Source organism: Acipenser ruthenus, chromosome 8 (genome assembly GCF_902713425.1).
Source record: "Acipenser ruthenus chromosome 8, fAciRut3.2 maternal haplotype, whole genome shotgun sequence".
Classification (NCBI taxonomy): domain Eukaryota; kingdom Metazoa; phylum Chordata; class Actinopteri; order Acipenseriformes; family Acipenseridae; genus Acipenser; species Acipenser ruthenus.
Window position 1 is genome coordinate 44,229,541 of NC_081196.1, and position 22,603 is coordinate 44,252,143.

At 35.6% G+C, this 22,603-nt stretch overlaps 1 pseudogene; it reads left to right on the forward strand.

Moving 5' to 3' along the window:
• The window catches only part of LOC117406733 (propionyl-CoA carboxylase alpha chain, mitochondrial-like), a 169,988-nt pseudogene that overhangs the window by 139,035 nt on the left and 8,350 nt on the right, over positions 1-22,603 (forward strand).

Below are 22,603 nucleotides of genomic sequence, written 5' to 3' on the forward strand. Positions count from 1 at the left end.
TGTGGTGTAATTACCTCCTTGTTCAGCAGTTTGTGGTCATCTGTGGGCTCAGACCAGTCCAGTCTCCACCTCTACACCTGCACTATTGTTAACCATACAGCGCCCCAGCAAAATCACCCTCTTAATTGCTTTATCTTTGTCTGTCTCTCAACGGGGTTATCATCCCCATTAATTAGAGCTGTGCTTGCATTACAGGGGCCAGGAAACTGCTTGAATTGCTTCCTGTGTGGTTGAGAGTTTAGCATTTGATAGTTCATGTAGTTACTGTACTGTTGGTGTAATGGATGGCTTTGGGTTACTGTACAGTATGGTCTGCTGAATGTTAATATCATAATGTTAAAAGGACTACTATTGTTCTCACATATGTACAGTAGGATACTATTAATTGTAATTTGTTAACACTTCTGATTGAATTCATTATGAATGTGTCACAAGAAAAGGTTATCCATATAACTATAACATTTATTAGAAACTAACCGCACAAAAAAAAGATATGCAGTTGTTCTACTATGAAATCATATTGGAATTCATATGAATGTGTGACCATCATTTTAAAGTGTTACAGGTCATTCTTTAAACTTCTGTATACTTATTCTGTATACATAATTGTAAGATAACGCCAGGAGGAGAGGCTTCCAAGATGTGGCTCTATTTCGGTCCATTCCAAACCATGACCTTTTCCCAGCCAGGTCCCTAATTATTTAATTAATGCTTGGAAAAGGTCAATGAATTGATCAAATACTTGGACTGCAATAGACTGGAAGACCCAAAGTCAGAGTGCGTCATGCAGAGTATGATCACAGGTAGATGTTCCAACCCTGGTAAGAAGTCATTCAGAGTTCATTTCACTGCTTTTTGCTAAACCCAAGTTGTTGGCTTTTTTTCCCCTTGTCATAAAAATGAAGATAAACCTTGACACTTATGCAAGCAAAGAAAAACAGTCCCAATTGCTGACATATCTTCCTGAGGCTGTCTAGTGCATAGGGTGGACAGTATCACCAGCTACAGCAGATGACCTGGGACCATAAACACAAGTCCTAATTTAAAAATGCATATTGAGGTTTTGTTTTTCTCCAAAATCTGACATGTCCACTCCTGGTGTAATATAGTATCTGTTTTGAGTACATGGATGCCGTCTTTAAGTAGCCTTTGGCTTTTTTGATTATTGTAAATCAAAATCCTCTATTGTCACAGTGTAGCTTTGCTGTGGCATCACCCCAGCTTCGAAATGGTAGGTCCATTTTGAGGTCTGGTCCTGAGGTTGATCATTAAATACAACAGCACTTAAAAATGTGAATTTCTTGCAGATTGACAAGGTTATGTTCTAAGTTTCTATGTTTGGTTACTGCAGTTATGTTTGTTTTTATAGTATTGTTGTGCCAGCATTGCCCTTGTTACAGTATAGCAACCAAACTTAGTTTGTTATAAATCAGGGAAGAATATGTAAGAATACTAATTTGCTCTTTAAGAAATATTCATAAGGTTTTTTTAAGTTGTTGTCAAAACACTAACCACAGTATATTTAAAGTTGATCTACTCTCTATAGCAAAGGATCGGTGTGGTTCTGTACATTGTCAAATTTATTTGAGCAGTAAATGTGTTACCTGTTTAAATTGGCTAGTGATGAAGACGTGATTTCCAAGATGTTCTTAACGAATATTTTACTCTGCTCTAATTTAAGTTCAAGTGCTGTTTTTAAGAACTGTACTGACCACGTTTACCCCAAATAACCCTGTACGCTCACAGGATAGATGATAGAGCATAACCTTGTGCATGAGAAACTCGACGACACAGGTGGGTCACACCTGGGAACCTGTTTTTCCCACCTGTGTGAGAACTGCAACCCACCACCACTGGTTTTCTGTTCAGCTTTCCATTTTAATGAGACCATCAGTACCATCGTTTTACCTGCTCAAAACCAAAGCCGACTATCTATTCCCACTGGGAGCATGCTTTTTGTTCTTATTCTACACATTGTTACCTGTGTTGGGCGCAGTGTGTTGTGACAAGTTAACCGCCGCTGAGCTTTCCCAACAAGTCAAGGCCTTTAATAAAAGTTCAAGGCCCAGCTGCCTGGGGAGGAGGGTTATGAATTTGACAAAAGGAGGGCGACCTTGCTGTTAAATAGGCTTGTGTTTCTTGTCTGCACTATTTCTAGCTCCGTCATCAGACAACACAGGGGAGTTAACTTTTAGTTAACTCTGTTTTCCAGCCTTTTTTTATTTTTTTCCTGTTACCAATGCTGATTAATCTCCTGGTTTATGGTATTCAAAAACTACCTAGTTGCAAAATTTATGTAATGACTTCAGTCCTGTACTTTTCTCTTCAAGGGAAAGAAGGTTAAGGATGCTGGTACTTAAAAGGATTTCCTTTTAACCTAATTGATCTACCATTTCTTTATTAATGCAGTATAATACTCCTATTTTAACTGTATGCTCATTTCCTTTATTTATTTCCACATTATTCACAATACACAATTTACCTGTTCCCCTTCCTGAGATCTCCCCAATCCATCAAACCTGACCTACTTCACTCTGTACAACTAGTAAAACAAACATCATGTCCACTGAAAAAGTATTGCTTCATGGATATACAGAATTTGTCTGTTGGTCAAAATTCACAAGCCTTCACTTCATTGTATATTTGTAGTTATAAAATTAGTTTTGTTAAAATAAATGATAACTATAAACTTAAGGCAGACTTGTGACATAAGTAGCATTTTCACTGGACAGTTCTGTTCTACAATTGTTTATTTGATAAACCTCTTGGCAGCTCTTTTTTATTATCATCTGTCCCCCAGGACATCATGCCTTCACTGATACTGACAGGTTGTCAGTTAAATTTAGCCATACTGCTGACTGGCCTCTATTTCTGATAAGATATCCGGTCAGAGTTTAACACTTGCAACTGTGTTTATGTGTTTTGTTTTCAAACGGATTTACTTTGAAAGTTATGTATGAATGTGTTTTCATCACTAAAATGCCCTTACAGAGTTGTAAAAATATATATGTAATGAATGGTGATATACCAAAATAACAATGAATCAATTCATATTGTATCACCGTGCATTCCGATTAACATTATTACACTTCAGATATTTTAAATATCAAAACTTGTGAGAAGTACATTTTTAAGACAATGTAATTAATTAATATTACATGCAGATGCAGTCACTATAGATGCAGTCACTATAATTATGTTAACACTTCCCAAAAAATGTCTGAAACCATTTATGCTGTCAGAAATTGTATTTGTTTGAAATTTGTTGGTGGGTTCCCTACTTGGCCAATATGTTGTTGCAAATGTCTCGATGCCATATCCCAATTCAAGTCTCCTAGAGCTTTATGTTCTTATTCCCATTGTAGGTATTCCTCAGAGAGTTGCTTTGTTTGTGAAAAATCTCCTAAATCAGGAGAACAAGCATCAGGAAAATGCCATCAGGCAAATCCATATGACCAGAGCGCCAATGAAAAGGAAACAGTGTTGAAAAAAATAAATAACAACTCCCCTGTGTTGAGTCTGGTGAAGTTGGGATTAAGTAGAAAATACAGTATCAGTTTGGGAAACGGCGTAGTAACTTACACATGAAACAATCTGACTTTATTGTAACGTAGAGCATAAAGAAGATATGATCAAAATGAGTGACATGTAATCAATAGTATTTTCTCAAGCTGATGCTCAATGAAGCAGTAGAGTGTTGTGTGAAGCTTGTTTGTTTTGGTTGCTATGGTTTCTGCAATACAATAGCCTGTTGGAGGTCATGACCCTAAGTTGGTTGGAAGATCGTTGGAGTTTTTATTTTTATTTTTTGTTTTTGGTGTGGTGGGGATTTCCTTTACAGAAGAACTGGGAAATGTGCACTTCCCAAACCTCATGATTTTCCCAAGATGTTTGATTTATGTGAACTCCTGACAACTTCATGATTTACTTTTATCCTTCTCCCTCCTGTTGCGCCCATGGATACCCCATAGTCACTATCTTGCTTACTTGTCTGAAGAGTAATCCCCTTTACCTCTAGAAGCTTCTTTTTCCAGTACTGCACCACTGTAACTAATACATACTGTCATTAATCTGTGCAGAACTTGCTGTCGTAGAGGCAGGAGGCTTTGAAGGGAAAGACAACTATGTCAAAATATGGTTAAGGTTAAATTGTAGTTTTTGCTGTTCTTTTTTTTTTCATCTTGTTATTATTTTGACCACACCGCAATTTTAATATGAACTTGCTGGAAGGAAAGGAGTATTTTTTTTAAAAAGGAAAGAATTGGTGAATTATTTGTACTTTGTATTTTATTTTTACTTTGTGTCTTCTAAGAGAGCTGTTAATGTAAGATCAGCATCTTCCATTATGACAAATGAACTGTACAATCCCCTCGTGTATTTGGCAAAATGACAAAATAACCACTGTCTATGGTAAAACTTCAATTAAACGCCTCTGGCGTTTATTTGCAGCATTTGCCAGCAGATCCGGCGCATATTGGAAAAAGGTGATTATTTGAGACCCGACAATTATTTGAAGTTTTATGGTCTGTGCACTGGGTGTGGTCCTAGAGATAGTCACTGTTGCATTTCTGTATTTTTTTTTTTTTGTTTGTTTGTTTCTTAAATCATGTATTGTGGGAAGCATTCGACTGTCTTTCCCTGAATGTGTGTGTGTCTCAAGAAAGTATAGTACACTAACAATGGTAGTACAACATTACAGCAGTGTGCGGTGCATGTTTTTATTAGTTTGTATTATACGTTACTGTGTAGTTGTTGATTAGGGTGACAGTTGGTTCATATATTTTAACTACGTTTATACGTGTCGTCATTGTCTCCGTTGTTATTTTTTGTAAAACATAATCCTACTAAGCAGTTCTACAGAAGCACGTGACAATATGTGTATATTTAAAGAAGTATATATGGTGCGTCCACTATATCCTTGCCATGGGGATGATAAGAACAGAAGTCATCCTGGGTACAAGAAAAGGGCACAAGAAGGCTTGACCTTCAGCAGCATTGTAACGTCTAATTGTTTCTGAACAAATCTCTACAAACTCAACCAGTTGACTGTCGTACAGTTTTCTGATTTTGTGGGTGGGGGAATTAAAAAGTAAAGAAAGTTTGATTCCATCACAAGAACATCCTAATATCAAGCTGCAGTCTCAACAGATGGTAGCTAAAAGATGCACAAAACTGGGGTTGGTCAGAAGCACAACCTGTATGATACAAGGGAGGAACAAAAGTGTGCTTAATCCATGATTCGAGTACAGCAAGGCAGCAGTGCTTTAATTGAGCTCTTCAAGACTGCCATGAAGGAAGTAATCATGAAAAACTGCAGTGTATAGTGAAAGAACATGGATATATTTTGATGAGGCACAAATACTAGTATTTTTCAATATAAGGTGATCCCACATGTATGGCCATCTCTATAGGCACTGCAGTATTTTGAGGAAGGCTACATCAGAGTACAAGTACAAGTGTTAAGAGGGGCTTGTGTAGCCCCTCATTAAAGGAACAGGATGAATGTCTCAATGAGTGAATTCACAATGAGGGTGCCACAGCAAATCAATGGATACCCAACACTATTATTATAATCACCACCAGTGAATTCACAGCGATTGCAAAGGAACAAAGGCAATCTGAAAGACAAGTCAAATATGCTTTCAACACCTGCATGTCAGACATCTGCACTATACTACACTAGCAGCCTGCAATGATGAAAATAGACTGCACATCTCACACAGTCGAACCTGTAGTGCCACAAAAGAAATGCATATACACAAAGCAGTGGACTTTTACATGTGTGAAATGTATGTAAACTGAAAGAAAATGACAGAATAAACCAGGCCATTTGCTCCTGTGAATTAAAGAAGAAAAACAACATTTGAGAGTGTTTTGTGTTTTTGGCACTTGAAACAGCAGAGGAGAGTACAGGTATTTTTTTAAATTTTTTTTTTTTTTACTTTTGTATTTCAAATGCATGTGATGAAAATGTAATGTCTAAGCTCATAACACGCATCTTTTTGTGTGTTCTACTCTGCTCACAAACTTAATTTTTGTTGTCTGCAAAGCATAAAGCAAACTATCAATTCATGATGTCATTGAAGTAAATTTGTTGTTGCTTTCGGCAGTATTTACACCACCTCCATCAAACTGCAGCACGCCTTTCTGAGAAGGAGCCTTTCGGATGTACATTATAGTGATGGAATTCTCCTACAGCAAGTGCCCATTTGGTACTTACTACCTCTGATGGCAGTGTGTGTTTGACATAAGCTTGAAGAGGCAATTACTAACCTTAACTCTGAGCAGATGCTCCCACCAGCTTACAGAGCTGTGTAAGAAGGTGGATTATGAATGTTCCTTTTTTCCTATTCTTTTTATTAGCCTAAAGTCTTGAGGAAAATCCTATGGCACCGTAAAAGTCCTGAGAAACCTTTTTGTTTGTGTAAAACAAGGTGTCAAGAACACACGTCATGTCTGGTTTATGCCTTCACGCTTGAATGCTCCTTTTGAAGTGTCTGTTTCTTAAATTCAAATAGAAAATATATTTTTTCCACGCTGGTACAATAATTATAAGAAGTGGTGCTTGTGGGCATAAAGAGGAGCTTTCAAAGCAGTGCCATCTCCATGTGGTTTACTGGATAATCCTTTATCCACCATCTTCAGCTCTCATTCCACTGCTTTCTTGCCTGTGGCTACATTTCTATCTCTGCATCAATTAGCACAGTGATTAATACAACAAGCAAGCAGTTTAGAGGTAATGGCACACAATTAACATCTCATTCCACTATAAAGGGTATGCTAAATACCCTAGCCACTGCTTTTTCTGCCTGGAATTGAAATAAGTGTTTGTCCTAATTCATATGCTATCTAATGTGAAGTGGGCCTGCTTTGTACAGCTCTACACCATTAATCTAATTATAGCGAGCTGCAAATGAAGTACTGACTATCCAGAGAGGATGAATAAAGAAGTGCTTTTGTCATTCAGCTTGACGCTGCCATGAAGCAGGCTCATACTTCACGTGCCAGTGCTGGAAATAAAGTGCCGTCTGAATAATAGCAAAACCTGTTGCTACATTTTTTTTTTTAATTATGACCACATTGCAAACACAACTGGGCGCATCCTTAAATAGAGCTGTAGATGTGCTGTCATGTGGTTTGCAAGGAAAAAGTCCTTGGAGTGCTGTTGGATTAAATGATGCATCCTGATTGACAGCTACCTTGAGACTTCACTGATGGAGCTGTCAAAGCATTATGCCAACAGGCTGCTCCAGTGACTGCAGATGTACTGAGCTCTGTGACTTGCACAGATTTATTTTACATGTATGTATTTATTTTTCTTTCATATTCTTTTACCAAGTAGAGGTTATTAAAGTCCATGGAATACACATAAATGTTAAGCTGCTATCTCATAGCGTATGCATACTATTACAACTTTGTTTGTACTGGCCATCAAAATGAATACCATTAAAAATGTAAAATATATAAACAGTAGATGGTTTAAAATGTATTAATATACTGTGGATCAAATGATATACTCAATTTTTTATATTAACACATTACCACTGTACTCGGAAAATACTTCCAAAGAAAATCTTAACTGTTAGGATTTGGCAAGTGTTTAATGCTTTAAGTGTACTGCTTGTTTTAAATCATGTAAAATGACAGTAGTATTAATATAAGATGGGAACAGAAGTCAGCATGGATGCATCTGTTTGCATTTTAACAAATTACTGGCAAGTTATCAACAAGCTATTGACACAATAAGAACATCTATCGTCGCTATGTGTTGACAAATCTAGTTTTATGCATGAAGAAATTCTACAACAAACGTTTCGACTGGAAGTTATCTCGATGTCTCTTTCTCAAGTCTCTTTTAGTATTCTTATACTTCCATTGAGTGTTTTATAATATTTGATAAAGTAAATGACAATTCAAAATACAGAAAAGCCTGTTATAAAGAAAAGCCTGCTTCCAGGATGGAAATATAGCAACACTCAAGTTGCATAGCATTTTATCCATTCCAGTTTTTACTGAAAGTTTACTTAGGTCACCCTAAGATTCAGTGACTTTCCTATAGCATTGTACAGCACAATCTGAAACTGCTTATACCGATGTGCGAGACTTTTAAAACATTTTACCGGAATTAATACTGTGAAAATGAATTTTACAGAACCTTACTATAATATATAGAACTATTGGTAATCCAAATTAATTATTAAAAACAGAAGTCACTGCATTAAGGCGACTGCTGATTACACTATGTAACACAATTTTTGTTCCTGGGTAGTAAGTGTTATTTCCTAATTGCTTATGCCTGAAAAGTATAGAAAATGGCTATTATTCCCCACAAACTTTGCTTTTGTGACCAGGACAGTGATATTTTGAAATTTACCTATTTCCAATGAGAAAACGGGCGAATTTGTGTCTTTTCGTTCACATAAAGTCAGAAAAAAACAACATATGAATCCAAATTAACATGTATTTATACTAAAGTAATACAAAAATGACTACAAAAGATTTAGAAGTGAGTAGTTTTTCAAGATTTACGATTATACTGTAAATCACTTTTACGAATCAGCCCCCAAATGTAGTCTCCCATCATGTTCTCGTTATACTGTCCTTGGTAGCGGCGTTCAAAGTCCAGTATATCCTGGTGGAAGCGCTCGCCTTGCTCCTCCGAGTACGCTCCCATGTTCTCCTTGAATTTATCAAGATGAGCATCAAGGATATGGACTTTGAGGGACATCCTACAGCCCATTGTGCCATAGTTCTTCACCAGAGTCTCAACCAGCTCCACATAGTTTTCGGCCTTGTGATTGCCCAGGAAGCCCCGAACCACTGCGACAAAGCTGTTCCAAGCCGCTTTCTCCTTACTAGTGAGCTTCTTGGGGAATTCATTACACTCCAGGATCTTCTTTATCTGTGGTCCGACGAAGACACCGGCTTTGACCTTTGCCTCAGACAGCTTAGGGAAGAAGTCTTGAAGGTACTTGCCGACTCCTTATCTAGAGCTCTGACAAATTGTTTCATAAGGCCCAATTTGATGTGCAGTGGTGGCATCAGCACCTTCCGGGGGTCCACCAGTGGCTCCCACTTGACGTTGTTCCTCCCCACAGAGAACTCGGTCCGCTGTGGCCAGTCCTGCCTGTGGTAGTGCGCCTTGGTGTCCCTGCTGTCCCAAAGGCAAAGATAGCAGGGAAACTTGGTAAAACCGTCTTGGAGACCCATCAGGAATGCCACCATTTTGAAGTCTCCTATGACCTTGATGCCATCTCAGATAAATGCAGATATGTATCCACTTAGGCAGCTGGAACTAAACTGAACTGGTGGGCTTAAGGCCCCTGTATTTATACTACTATTTATATTACTGGAAAGTTCTAGAAAGTTCTAGAAGTTACTCCAAGTTTACTCAGCACTGAATCTATCTGGAATGTTCTGGAAAATCGGTACATTTCAAAATATCACTGTCCTGGTCACAAAAGCAAAGTTTGTGGGGAATAATAGCCATTTTCTATACTTTTGAGGCATAAGCAATTAGGAAATAACACTTACTACCCAGGAACAAAAAAAAAAAAAAAAATTGTTACACAGTGTTAACACAGGTGACTGTTCATAGTAGCACTGCTTCTCCCTGGGTAAGGTATGCGCTCCAAACACTGCAGAAAATGTGGCGGTGGAGGTGTGAGTGACCACCCTCAGACCACATTTGGTCACCAGTTTTTTTGTTTGTTTTTTTTCTTTACTGTCTGGTTTCATCTGTGAACAAAAGCTAACTGTGTGTGCTGAACAAGATCAAGGACTGCCTTTTCCTCTGCGGAAAAGTGGAAAAATAAACATAATATTATGCGATACCTTCTGTTACTTTCAACCACACATCTGCATTATTAAAATATTCAGCTTAGACCCAGCTGTTGGTTAGTGTTTTTTTTTTTTTCTCCCCCTCAGGAGTATCTTCTTATTCTTACATCCCCATGGGAGGGAGCTGTGCATCAATGCCATAGTCTGCTAACCATATGATAAGCAGTAATATATATTAAAAAAAAAAGATTACGTACTGTAACTTAGCATGGACCACGTGAACCCCTTGTTTAAGATTCAAGACAATTCAGTCCCATTACAATCAACATTTCACACTGGGAAGTTGAACAGGATTGTGTAAGTTTAAATGATACAGAACTACTAAAAAAAAACTTGTTTTTAAAAGTAGACTAAACATTCCGAATTTTTGATCATTGTATTTTGTGTTATAACACTGCTATATGTACACTGTATATATAATATCTTAAGCACTGTAGTTAAGCCTGTGTATACACTCAATCTCTTGTATCGTATTGTGTGTGATTTGAAGCAGACACATTGTTGAAACACACTCTCTTTAGTTGTATTAAGTAGGGTTTCAGTAAGGGGAAAAATATAACAGCAATAGAATAGACATGAGAACAAATCCATTAAATGTATTTATGTAATTATGTAATAATTTTTTTGGTATTAATGTTGACAAATTGATTTAAAAAAAAAAGAAACTGCTTAATCCTGATAACATTTTTTTCTGTCACACATATTTGTTTGTTTTATTCAGATTTTACTTCTTTTTACTCCTATATTTATATTATAAATACCGTATTACTTTGAATTACCGCTGCCTTTGAATAAATGCCGCTCTCAATAATGAAACACATATTTTTTTCCCCTACCCCAGCTCAAATAAATGCAGCACTTAATAAAGAAACGCATAAAAAACACAGTATGGCAAAACATTACAAATAGAAACACAATTAATTGAATAAACTTCAATAAAGTGTATTTAAAATAATACCATTACACACTGGAGCATACCGGTATTTTACTGTAAAGTTTATCGAAGCCAAACAAAAAAAGAATACGGTAGGTACTCAGCACTATGTACTGATACTGGTGTAGGAGTGAATACAGCAGCACTAAAATAAATATATATGTTTAGGAATTAGCAAGAAAAGTAATACATTTTACTTTTAATGCAGGACCTGTTTGATTTATTGTTTAAGTTTCTTACATACATTTCTGTTTTGGTTGTATGCACAGTATTTTGGCTAATAAGAGACACTGGGGATAGCCACGGGATCAACTCACCTTCCTCACTGAAGCCCTGCCTGGATCAGGAGACTGTGAGTGTTTAGTTGTCTTGCTGGTTGAAGAGAAATAAATGCAACGTATGTTAAAGACTCTTAGAAACTGCTGTAAGAAAATAAAGGGAAAATAAACCAACAGTGTTTAACTGACATTTCTGTTTTGTTATTTCCCTCTCCACGCTACGCTGGTATGTGGCCTCACCTAGTTAAACACTGATCTGATCTGTGAGCTCAACAGATTTCAGTTTAAAGTTGTAGGACTTCTTCACCATCCTGATCAAGTTGTATCCGCAGAAATAAACTTCAATATATGCCTCCCTCAAATACTGTAAAAAAATAAATAAATAAATAAACAAGAAAAAATTGTGCCTTTTGAAAAACCATAGTACTTCTAATTACCATCGCCCTTGAATAAGCGTTGTTTTTAGCAATTTAAAATAAACGTAGCGGTTTCAATGCAAAGTAATACGGTACAGTAATATTATAATCTTAATTTAGAATTTATAGTTTCTGTACAAGTAATTAGGATTACAGAGGCATTATTACAATTATATATATATATATATATATATATATATATATATATATATATATATATATATATATATATACACACACTAGCTGAAGCACCCGGCGTTGCCCAGGGAAATACAATATTCCATGCATGAAAAATTGGGGAACGGTAGCCTTATTGTTTCCTATAAGTTACCGATCTTGGGTGTCGCACAATGCACTCTGACCCCTTTCTGTTTTTTTAATTTTTTTTTTTTTTTTTTTTTTGCCATTTTGTAATTTTTGTTCTTTTTATTTATTTTTTTGGTTTTGTGGGTTTCTTTAATTTGAGATACATCGCTACTGTGGTGATCCAGCAATGGGGTTACTAAATAAAGTACCCCAGGGGTCAAAATTTTGGATCCAAAATAGCCCTCTACCTTCCCCTGGATGAAGAGTAGGCCATGCAAAGTTATTATTGTTATTTGTTTATTTAGCAGACGCCTTTATCCAAGGCGACTTACAGAGACTAGGGTGTGTGAACTATGCATCAGCTGCAGAGTCACTTACAATTACATCTCACCCGAAAGACGGAGCACAAGGAGGTTAAGTGACTTGCTCAGGGTCACACAATGAGTCAGTGGCTGAGGTAGGATTTGAACCGGGGACCTCCTGGTTACAAGCCCTTTGCTTTCAACCACTGGACCACACAGCCACACAGTTTGGTTGCACTGGTTCCTGAGGAGTCAGAATGCATAAAGGAACAGACAGACAAACTTCTTATATATATATATATATATATATATATATATATATATATATATATATATATATATATATATATATATATATATATATATACAGACGTCCTCAAATTTGTTGGTACCCCTCCACAAAAAACAAAGAATGCACAATTTTCTCTGAAATAACTTGAAACTGACAAAAGTAATTGGCATCCACCATTGTTTATTCCATATTTAATAGAAATCAGACTTTGCTTTTGATTTTTTATTCAACATAATATTGTAAATAATAAAACAAATGAAAATGGCATGGACAAAAATGATGGGACCGCTAACCTAATATTTTGTTGCACTACCTTTAGAGGCAATCACTGCAATCAAACGTTTTCTGTGGCTCACAATGAGACTTCTGCACCTGTTAACAGGTAGTTTGGCCCACTCTTCCTGAGCAAACTGCTCCAGCTGTCTCAGGTTTGATGGGTGCCTTCTCCAGACTGCAAGTTTCAGCTCTTTCCATAGATGTTTGATAGGATTCAGATCAGGACTCATAGAAGGCCACTTCAGAATAGTCCAATGTTTTGTTCTTATCCATTCTTGGGTGCTTTTAGCTGTGTGTTTTGGGTCATTATCCTGTTGGAGGACCCATGACCTGCGACTGAGACAGAGCTTTCTGACACTGGGCAGTATGTTTCGCTCCAGAATGCCTTGATAGTCTTGAGATTTCATTGTGCCCTGCACTGATTCAAGGCACCCTGTGCCAGGCGCAGCAAAGCAGCCCCAAAACATAACCGAGCCTCCTCCATGTTTCACTGTAGGTATGGTGTTCTTTTCTTTGAAAGCTTCATTTTTTCGTCTGTGAACATAGAGCTGATGTGACTTGCCAAAAAGCTCCAGTTTTGACTCATCTGTCCAAAGGACATTCTCCCAGAAGGATTGTGGCTTGTCAATATGCATTTTAGCAAATTCCAGTCTGGATTTTTTATGTTTTTCTTTCAAAAGTGGAGTCCTCCTGGGTCTTCTTCCATGGAGCCCACTTTCGCTCAAAAAGCAACGGATGGTGCGATCAGAAACTGACGTACCTTCACCTTGGAGTTCAGCTTGTATCTCTTTGGCAGTTATCCTTGGTTCTTTTTCTACCATTCGCACTATCCTTCTGTTCAATCTGGGGTCGATTTTCCTCTTGCGGCCGCGCCCAGGGAGGTTGGCTACAGTTCCATGGACCTTAAACTTCTTAATAATATTTGCAACTGTTGTCACAGGAACATCAAGCTGCTTGGAGATGGTCTTGTAGCCTTTACCTTTACCATGCTTGTCTATTATTTTCTTTCTGATCTCCTCAGACAACTCTCTCCTTTGCTTTCTCTTGTCCATGTTCAGTGTGGTGCACACAATGATACCAAACAGCACAGTGACTACTTTTCTCCATTTAAATAGGCTGAATGACTGATTACAAGATTGGAGACATGTGTGATACTAATTAAAGAAACTAAATAGTTTGAAATATCACTATAATCCAATTATTTATTATCTTTTCTAAGGGGTACCAACAAATGTGTCGAGGCCATTTTAGCATATCTTTGTAGAATAAGCAATAATTCATCTCTTTTCACAGCTTCTTTGCTTTATTCTATGACATACCAAAGGCATGCAAGTATACATGATAAAATAGCTTTTAATTTAATCACTTTCCAGGAGGAATGAAGCATTATTTCAGTGAGCTGTAAGGGTACCACCAAATTTGAGCACGTCTGTATACACACACACACACACACACACACACAGTTGTAGTCAAAAGTTTAAATACCCCAATGGAAATTTATAATTTCTAGAAATTTCACGGAAACAAAGAATTTTAGGAGAAGTCTTTTGTAGCAAAAGTTGCTTTTGGCGATGAGGGAAAAAAAAGTTACAAGAAACAGATGTGTACAATGAATTATTGCAAAACTCCAAAAATGCTAATTTAAAAGTATTCATACCCTTTGATGATAGTATTGTCTACAATGTGCTAGAAATTTCAATATGATAATGCAGAACATATTTCTAGAAAATGCTGGATTGTAGGTGAACATTCTTAGAGAGTATAAAAGGGTTAGGCATAGGATGATTGTTGTCATTACCAATAAGTCAATATGTGGAAAAAGTAAAGAGCTATCTGAAGACCTTAGGCAGAAAATGATTTATTGTCATAAAGCTGGAGAAGGATACAAGAAGATTTCCAAGCATTTGAGTATCCCAATTTCAACTGTTGTTTCTATTATCAAGAAGTTCAAGAAGGTTCTTTCACCAAGAACAAGTAGAAGAATTGTGAGGAAGGTTAATAACAAACCGAGATTGACTACAAAGATATTCAAAGAGAATTGGCTGTAAGTGGGACTGGGGTTTCCATTTCAACCATAGGTCGAGTATTGCATTGTGAAGGTCTCAATGGTCACAGGCCAAGGAAAAAGCCACTCTTAGGAAAACGTCACAAGGACAATTGTTTAAAGTTTGAAAAATGGCATTTTAATGATGGATATGAGTTCTGGTCAAAGGTTTTGTGGAGTTATAAAACCAAAATCAAGCTGTTTGGTCACGCTGATAGTCATTACGTTTGGAGAAAGTCTGGTGAAGCTTACAAAGAAAAGAATGCCATACCTACTGTCAAGCATGGAGATGGTAATATCCTTCTATAGGGCTGTTTTTCCTCTAATGGCACAGGAAATTTAGTTGCAATACATGGTAAAATGGATTCCATAGCATACCAAAAGATATTGGCCAATCATCTGAAACTCTCCACTACAAAACTTGGTTTAAAGCACAAATGGATGTTCCAACACAAAAACGATCCAAAGCACACATCAAAATCTACTTCAGAATGGTTAAAGAAGAATAAAATCAAGGTTTTGGAATGGCCTAGTCAGTCTATCTAAATCCGATTGAGAATCTTTTTGGTACGAGTTGAAGAAGGCTGTGCACATATATACACCCTGTGGTTTCAGACACACAATGAATCATGTAGCTGCCTGAATGTACACATACTGTACTAGTTAATTAAATACTTTACGTTAGCGTTCAACAACAATACATTTTTACAATTAGTTCAAAATAAAAATGAATGAGCCCAGCAATATCTGTATTGTTTAGTAACAATACATATCTTGAAGGAATATACAGTATGCAGATATGTGTTTGGTATTTGGCAGATTTACCACAATGTATAGATAAGGTCCAGTAGTTATAGGAACAAGTACTTGATATTATTTTGAAGGCTTTTAACATTACAATGTAGTATGTGAGTATTGTTTATTTGAACTTAATACTGGGATCTCTTTCCAATATCAACCCTTAAATACTATATAACATCATATGTATCTCCAGTACTAAAAAAAAAAAAAACTTGCTCTCAGTTTTAGAGTAGAGAAATGATATGACTAATTTACTAAAAACTGAGCAACTTCTACAAAAAGGGGGATGCTTAACTGCTTTATATAAATCTGAAAACCTTTATTCAGTTATTTAAAAAAATGTGATGACATACTGTATTGTAAACCCCTTAATTGTTTTTTTTTAAATAATAGTATGCAATTAAATGTACAATATATGCAACAACAACTGACATGTGAATATGTATTAACACTATCATTTGTACATATTTAAGTTTATTGTGTATATTGATCTAATTTAACGCTGCAAACATTTCAATTATTTATCAATAATTCATCTTCGTACTTACAGTACATTTGTACATTAACTGTATATTTTACTGTAAAATATGAAAATTATCATTCCCTGTACAAGCTTTTTGCAGAAGACTGGAGGATATATTTTGCCACTCCTCCCAACAAATCAGCTCAATAAGTGGACTTTCTTCTTCTCACTAACCTCTTCAATACGATTCAGAACTGAAGATAATCTGGTCTGTGGACCAAGAACCTTGATGTGTCCACTCCAGTGTTAAAACATGTCATTAACGTGTACCACATGCTACAATGTCTTCTACCACGTATTCTCATGTAACCTGTCTAAAATATGATACATTGATCAAACAGGAGTCTGACTGCACCATCTACAAAGGCAGATTTCTTAATTTTTTTAAGGTACAGTAGAATCCCAACAGGACAACGCCCAGTAGATCTCTGTTCTAATTGGCTAGGCTTGCCCGCTAGTATAGTATTCATATAGGCTATGTTAAATCGTCTTTTAATCCGATAAGGAACGATATTGCAGTATTCCAGCAGGGCCAGGCCTAGTAACGCTGCATTCTAATTTTGCTGTATCCTGTAGTGCAGTATTTCAATAAGGCTGTGTTTGTAAATGACGCATTCTAATTGTGCCAGTCCCAACTGTGCAGCTTTCAGGTTCGCCCCACTCCAGCCTGCCTCCTGGTTATTTGTCCCCCTGTAGGTTAGCCGAAAAACATATTAACATTCTGCATGCACCATGATGTGGATAAAGTCATTTGTACATTTGCCCACTAATTTCAGTATTCAAATGGGGGATACATTATGGGAGCTAATTCAGAACACAATGGCTGCACAATGTAGTGTAATTATACATTCTTCCCTTCCTTCAGTGCTTAATGCTCTGCAATAAGTGTATAATTATCTTTGGTGGATATTCTGCACAAATAGCCTGTTTGTTGGATTGTCAGAGGAGTGTGCTCTTCAAGCATTTGCTTCTCCTGCTCGTGATTCAGAAGAATTTAATACAAGCAGAAGGCTTTCATTTCCCTGAGAGATTTAATACTCATGTTCTGATTGCAAAATATGTACTCCAGTGTAACAACATGCACAAGCTGGGACTGCCGTATGAAAACTGCCACATCAATCTATTTTCTTCAAAGATGATGTTATTTTACCAGGCAAATGAAAAAGGTACTTTGTACTGGGCGTTTTGGATCTGCGTTTCATGAAACCATAGAGCTTTTACTATGTTTTCACTTCCTGGGAAGGCTTGTAATAGTTTGCTTTGATTTAGAATTGTTTAACGATTCAGATTATTGATTTTTCAGTAGAACATTTCTGACATTTGTTAAAGCTTGAACATTTATTCTTACTGATACATAATTTGATGCAACAAAAAACATAATTATTTGTTATGAAATACCTTAAAATGGTGCGTTATTTGTAAAAAAAAAACCATAAAACCAAAAAGAAAGCATTTTCTTTTCTTTATAAATCATTGCATCTATTAATGAACTACCCCACCACCTTCAACATTTCACTTATAGCATCCAAGGTGTAGGATTTTCAATTTGTACTTTGATATTTCTTAGCAAGGAGTGTTTGTGGCACAGTATGAATAATTCACTCTATTTACCTGCTCTTTTTTTCTGCCGTTATGTTTGTTTATGCTATCTGACAAAAAAAAAACCCCAAAAAAACAAACACTAAAACAGACATGTATTGCCATCTGCTGGATTTCTAGTTTTACTGCACCGTGGCCAAATGCACTGTACAATTTCTCATTTTGTATTTTTTTTATTCATTTATTTATCCAGGAGATATACATTTCATTTACAAGGGGGTCCTGGAAAGAAATAACATTTATAAAATCAATGGCAAAAATAGACAAATCATTCAAACAGGACAAAAACTGTAATACAAATTAAAAGCATAAAAAGTCAAACAATTCCAATTAACACGATTGTGGTCACTAGACAGTATCTACAGGATTTGCAACCCTGTTCAGATTTAAAATAGGTATAGAAAGAGGCCATTTTAATGCTTGAAGGCAATGAATTCAAAAGATGAGATGCGTGATATACAAAGGCACATTGGCCCATAGTAGAGCTTTTTTTTTCTTTTTTTATAATCCTTATGGTGGTGATTATTATTATAATAACAATAATACAAATAATACCAGTAAAAAGATATTTCAAAGGTTAGGCAGAACACATATCTTGTTGATCAGTCTTCTATAATTTAGTTTTGTGGCTTCACTATTTTATCGTACATTGTCCTGGGATACATAAATATAGGACCCTATGAAAGTGTAATTTCTATTCTATGGTATGGTAATAATGATGGACGGACATACATAATTAACTATCACCATATTGTACAGTATAGATTTCATTCCTAGGAATGTACCCTGTAACAGTGCAGGATGAGAGTTAAAATGCTTTATCCCAGCTGCAAGGAATTTTTTATCTTAAAAAGAAAAAAAAAAAAAAACACAGTCCTGCTGTGAAATCTTTAAAAAAGAAAAAAATCGAATATAGTATTTTCATGGATTAAGCCTTTTATTTAGTTAATATTTAATATTAGTTTAAATACATGTTCTTTTGTTTTGTGATGACAATAAAATAAAATAAAAAAATGTGTTTGTTTTGTTCAGTTTAAAGTCCGGGTGCTGAGCAGACTGGCAGCCGAGCTGAGCAGAGGACACCAGCAGCATCCTGAGATCACCAAAGCCTGGCACTGTGGTGACTGTCTCTGTCAAACCCGGGGATGCGGTAAGAATTACTACTATTGCTGTCTGTACTGTTACGTTCTCATAGTTTGATAAAATACAGTATCTTATATTTTAAAAAAATCCTGTTTGTATCGTCTGTCCTTCTATTATTCTATTATAAAGGTTCATTATAAACTTGGATTATACTTACACACACATATATATTTATATAAAATTTGCTACTGTACGAAATTAATAAATTCACACAGGAAAGATAACTCTGTTATATGAGCTATTTGTGTTTCAAAAAGTAAACTAAACTAAAAAATGAAAGATATATTCCCTGGCGTGTTTGATTGAATTGTATTCATGTGATAGTGATATTCTTTCTTGTGCAGAATTAAACTAAAACACATTACTATCGGTAGTTGGGAACATAATCATGATACAATTTCTGGCTATCAAATTAGTATTTTAAACAAAACTGTCAGGGGGTATATCCTGTGCGTTTTTCAAGCGTTCTTTTATTCAGCTTCATCTATTATTGCTCATGCCTCAGTGTAGGCTGCCAGACTACTTCCAAGTTGTTCAGACAGCAGCAAAATTACACAATTTCAAATGAGTGTCTGAATAATGTTCTTTATCGGTTGTAATAGCCCTGGCTGTTGAAAGAGGTCCATTATAATTTCACGGCTGAATTGTTGTGAAGGAACAGTGCACTTTTTAAAAGGCAGTGTCAACTTTACTTAAATGTACCTGCATTCTGCTTTTTACTGTTTGAAACGTATGCTTAAATGAATGTTTAAAGACTAGGATAGCCTTTCACATGCTATTAAGGAAGATTATCAGTATGCTTGTTTTCAAAGGGGAATAGCAATTTGTCAATTTAAAGAATGGATAATGGAATAGTAAAATGAAAGAATAGAGCAAGTTCCAGTTTAATTGGAAAAGCTTTTATTTAAACTAGCAATAGTTGTATTCTTTATTGTGTGTGTATTTATCTATCTATCTATCTATCTATTTATCTATCTATCTATCTATCTATCTATCTATACTTAGGAGCACGGAAGTGATCTTTGTAGGTATTTTTTATTTATTCACTTTTTTATACAGAGATTTATTTTTTAATTTTTTTTAAGAATAGGGTTATTTAGGCACACGTGATAGTAATATGCACACACAAGCAGAAAATGTACACACCCTAAAAATAAAATATGATTTGATGTACTGCCAGATAACTCGAATAGAAACTGCTCTAACATATTATTATTATAATAATTTTAAAAAGTCAATTTGAAAGTATTTGTCAAGAAGTTGTTTCATTTTACATATCAACAATTGGATAAATGTATTTCTACACAGATTTTTATTGTTTATTATTATACATTAGTGGTGTCTCTTTTTTGTATAAAGGCTTATAGGGCTGAATTCTGAGGTTTTGATAAGTACTGTATTTGCAGGACGAAGTTTTGGATTTCATAATAAGAAAGGGGAGTGAAGTCAATGCAGTAGTAGTTGTGGTGTAGATTATAATACATATACAGTAAAAACCCTTACTCCATGAGGAGTGGGCTGGGATGAAGTCCAAGCTGTTGTTTTTTTAAGTGTGTGCTCTTTTCTTCTGCAGCTGTTTGCTGTAGGCTTTGAGCAGCCGAACATTTAACCAGCATATTATGACCTCTGACCTTAGGTTGTCAATTTCAATTGTGTGGCTTTAATTACAAAAACACATTTACCATGTTGAAAGGGACTAAAGTTAAATTCTTCCTCTCCAACACTAACCTCATGAATTAAAATGGAAACAGGGTAGTATCAGCTGTCTGGGTTAAATATGTGGTAGGCTGGTCTGGACTTAGATGGCATGTATTACCTGTCCATCAGGGCTGGTTTGCCCAAGTTCAGCTGTTTACAAAGGGATAAATAACTTTTAACAAGCACAGCTCTGCTCTGTAGTAGCAACCACATTCTCCAGCATTTTGTCTTTTAGTTTCCTATTGAAACAGTCCTTATAGTACCCCCTTTTCTAGTTAATAACTGAATGGTCCATGAAATTAATACAGCTGAGAAGTGGTGAAACTGAGACTTTCTTAATCCAGGCTTTTTTTAAATAAAAGAAAAAGAAAAGATTAAAAAGCAGCCTTGCGGCCAGGGCAACAGAGTGTACATTTTCACATTTGAGCACTGTCTATCACTGGACCAGATTGTTGTTGTTCTGTCTTTTTGTTGCACTTGAGAGTTTGAAAGACTGGTAATATTTTGTCATCCATACCCTTGTGTCCATAGCTTCATGCTGAAAAAAGTATTTTTTTTTTTCTGACTGGAACGATATTCTTTCTTAAAATATGACTGAATAAATAAATGCAGCGCATAAATAAATAAGTATGAGATATAATCTCGCAAAAGCTATTACCCCATTCGTTCCTGCATTAAACTAAATGAATCGACTGTTGGCAGAGGGGAAATTGTTTTGGGGATTCAGTGCAATGGTGTACTGTGAAAAATAGAAGAAGAAGAAGAAGAAGATATTTTTTAGATAAGAAAAATGATGTAGTTTGTAACATGGTAGTACTGCTTAATAGTTATTTTATTTATTTATTTTTTTACCCCTTTGAATCGATTCAAGTTGTAATCACTTTACTTCCCTGATTGAACCCTTGACTCTGATTTGGGGAAAAGATTAATTATTCTTATTTTATTTTTAAATCATTAAAACTCTTCAGCATATCCACCATGGGGTTTTTGTCTTATATGAACAAAAAGCACCTTTTTTGAGACTGTGTGGAATGAATTATTTTGTTTATGGCCAAACATAATCCACAAACAAAATAGCATTTTATCCACTTTGACCAGAGCCCACACACTCACCTCTAGGAACTCTATTTGTTATATATATATATATATATATATATATATATATATATATATATATATATATATATATATATATATATATAATTTTAAGTAACATAGTTGGTAACAATATTGATGGGACTGTTCCATGTTTCTTATTTTAATACAAACAAGAACAAATATTCGTGTTGCTGCAGACGTGCTTTATAGAGGGCTCCTCACTGAAATGACTAAAAGTCCAAGAAGACAAAGCAAAGCCATGCACAGACATGCTTTATTTGCTAGAATTGTGTTACCGACAATAAAGAATAAAAAAAAAAAAAACTGAAGAAAATGTTTTTTTATTATAGACACTCAGTAAGGTGGGACGCAGATTTGAAAGTGTTAACCGCTTGTTAAATAGAGAAAAAATTTGATGCGCCTTTTTAATGTCATTGTGTTTGCATATCGAGCATGGAGGGTTGTTCAGGGTGGGGATGAATGTATTCAACTATATCTGTTCTAAAGCAATGAAGACTTGTAATGGAATGAATGGAATGTGTAGGTTGAATAAAAAAAAGAAGAAATGAAGAGATGTAGATTTTAGTGAAACTGCTTATATATTGTATTCATTGAATATATTAATGTAGGGATCATAACACTAACCACAAATACTGGGGGAATTAATTAAATGAATTTGTATTTTTAAGTAACAATGCTGTACAGTAACATTCTTCCCAAGACCCGTTCTGGATGGACATCATCTCACTCAGACCACTGTTAAAATATATACAGATTGTTTATACAGTGTAAAAGAAGTAATTAAGTTATATAATCCTGCGGGCTTGCTCAGTAAGTACATACCTTTAAGTTGATAAAAGTTTTAACTAAGTGAGTTAAAAAAAAAAAAGAATATTAATGTTTCTGTGTAGAAAGCAGAATGAATATTATAAAGGTCTACCGTGGGTTATACATTTGTCCTTTTGGTGTTGGATATTTTGCATATCTAAAAAGGCACTCTGTTCTGTGTATTTTACATCATGAGGAGGTCACATTCAAACCTAGACTAGAAAG